This window comes from Malania oleifera, chromosome 13 (assembly GCF_029873635.1).
Source record: "Malania oleifera isolate guangnan ecotype guangnan chromosome 13, ASM2987363v1, whole genome shotgun sequence".
In the NCBI taxonomy this organism is placed as follows: Eukaryota; Viridiplantae; Streptophyta; class Magnoliopsida; order Santalales; family Ximeniaceae; genus Malania; species Malania oleifera.
Window position 1 is genome coordinate 5,351,346 of NC_080429.1, and position 2,484 is coordinate 5,353,829.

The window sequence follows — 2,484 nt, forward strand, 5'->3', positions numbered from 1 at the left end:
TCAGTTCAGCAGTACGGTACCGTAACTATATATGTATTCAGATTATGTTAGTGCTGCCACATGCCGCAAGGGGCTGTGGGAGATTGGCAGTTGATGTGGCTTTAGTGCGTAGTTGTAGACGTCCCCCTGGTAGTTCGGACCAGGGTGGGGCAGGCCCATCATACTTATAGACTAATATTGATCTAACATGGTCTTCCAGCCAGTACTAGGTCTCACCTTCGGGCCGCACGACCTAGTTATGTGGGGGTAATACATGGCATGATGGCATCAGCTAGCTATCCATCCTGAGATTTATTTCACATATTATACAGTGATATAAGATGTTTTACATGTACAAATATTTAGCATGACATGTATGCTACTTTCAAATATGTTTATTCAGTATTTATCAGACAGATTTTTTTGATATGATTTATATACAGTATATACTTATGACACATGAAAATACCCATGTTGCCACACACTGATATTAGTTTATTTCCCTTACTAAGAGGTGTCTCACCCTAGTTTTAAAATATTTCAAGGAATCTAGGTAGAGGAGCGAATAAAACTCAGCGATAGTGGTCGCCTGATCTACCCTACTAGAAGGGTTAGTCGTTCCACTAGGGTCAGATGGACTTTGGGGTAGTGATCCTAGGAAACTTTATATTCATGTTGGGATGTGTGTATTTGAATAGGTATTGTGTTTGTTGGACTATTTGATATGTATATGTTGTAGCCTTCCACTGCTACGGGTGTCAGGTTCATATGACAGGTTTATTTTCCATCACCCACGGGTCTGGGTGGATTATGTATGTGGTAGTTATGATTATTGGCAGGCTATTATGTAAAAAGAAATATACATATATATATATGAGAAAATTAGATAGGTCGTTACAGTTTGGTATCAGAGCCTAAGTTGGTAGGTTCTGTAAATTTTAAAGTGCAGCGGAAACAATACCAAAGTATAGGAATGGATTTTAATGAGAGTAGGAGATGGGTAGATTGAAATATAAGTAAGTCATTTTTAGAGGATGAGATTGGAAATTTGGGGTTCTATCTTGCAGCTTGGAGGCAAGAGTTCCGTGGTTGTTTTTGTGTTTTTCCTGGGGTGACGATTTCAGGAAAACCATGGATACTATCGCCGGTTCTTGTTTGTGAGTGTTAGGATTGAATCCTAAATTGGGATTAAGGATAATAAAATGAATGGTCATAGAAGATTACTTTTGGATCCTAGTGTGTTAAGTGTACTAGTGGTATTACGTAGCGTCACCCAGCAGGTGATGGCAGAAATGACTAGGAATTTAGGGGAACGAAACTGCATGATTGAGCAGTTCATGCATATGAAGCCCCATTGTTTTTTCGAAGGGGTCGACCCATTAGTGGCTGAGAATTGGGTTCAGGATATTGATGACATGTTGGCCATGCTGCAGTGTACTGAGGAGCAGCGGGTTCTATTCGTTACTTATAAATTGACAGGAGAAGTCGAGCACTAGTGGACTGCTGTGAAAGTCCTGGAATAGTAGAGGACGACGTTGATAGCTATGACATGGGATCGATTTAGAGAATTGTTCTACATAATGCGCTTTCGGTTCAGCCGCGGAGCTGTGTACTCGATTACTAGCTCAAATTCTTCTTCTGAGCTGGTGGGTTCTTTCATTTGAGACCCAAAATTTGAATTGAGCTCGTTGAGTTGCTTAGGGTTTTGCTCAGAGAGAGAGAGAGAGGGGGGGATAGGGAGAGAATGGTGAAGTTTCTGAAGCCAAACAAGGTGGTGGTCCTCCTCCAAAGCCGCTATGCCGGCCACAATGATCATCCGATCGTTCGATGATGGCACCTGTGACCGTCCATACGGGCACTGTTTGGTTGCCGGGATAGCCAAGTACCCGAAGAAGGTGATCTGCAGACTGAAAGGACTCCACCAAGAAGGCCGCGAAGAAGTCCCGCATGAAGGCCTTCATTAAGCTGGTGAACTGCAATCACGTTATGGCCATGCGGTGTAGCCCTCGACCGTCAAGCTCAAGGGACATCATCACGCTGAAACCCTTCAATCCCCCGCGACATAGAAGGTCGCCGCCACCAAAGAAAACCAAGGCCAAGCTTGAGCAGAGATTCAAGACCGACAAAAACAGGTGGTTCTTCACCAAGCTCAGGTCTTGAGTATCCTTATTAAATCGGTTAATCGGTTAACAAAATTAATATTTTCTATTCACCGAACCGAAACCCGATTAACCAAAATGTTGGAAGGCATAACCGAACCGACCGAATTGGTTTTTTTAACTGAACCGAACCGACCAATTTTGGTCGGTTAATTTGATTAATTCGATTAATTCGGGTTTCCCCGAATTATGCTCACTCCTAGTCGTTACACAGTAAGCACCCCTAAAAGATACCATGCTAAAAAAAACAATTGAGAGGAAGGATAAGAAAAGTTTGATACTCGCAATACCCCTTTACTTTTCCAATCAATAATTTACTTGTAGAGACCATATGGAAATGGTGAAT

At 42.3% G+C, this 2,484-nt stretch overlaps 1 pseudogene; it reads left to right on the top strand.

The window, feature by feature from the left end:
• The first annotated feature begins 1,723 nt into the window (after window positions 1-1,723).
• On the top strand, window positions 1,724-2,139 carry LOC131146716 (large ribosomal subunit protein eL27x-like; annotated as a pseudogene).
• The last annotated feature ends 345 nt before the right edge of the window (window positions 2,140-2,484 follow it).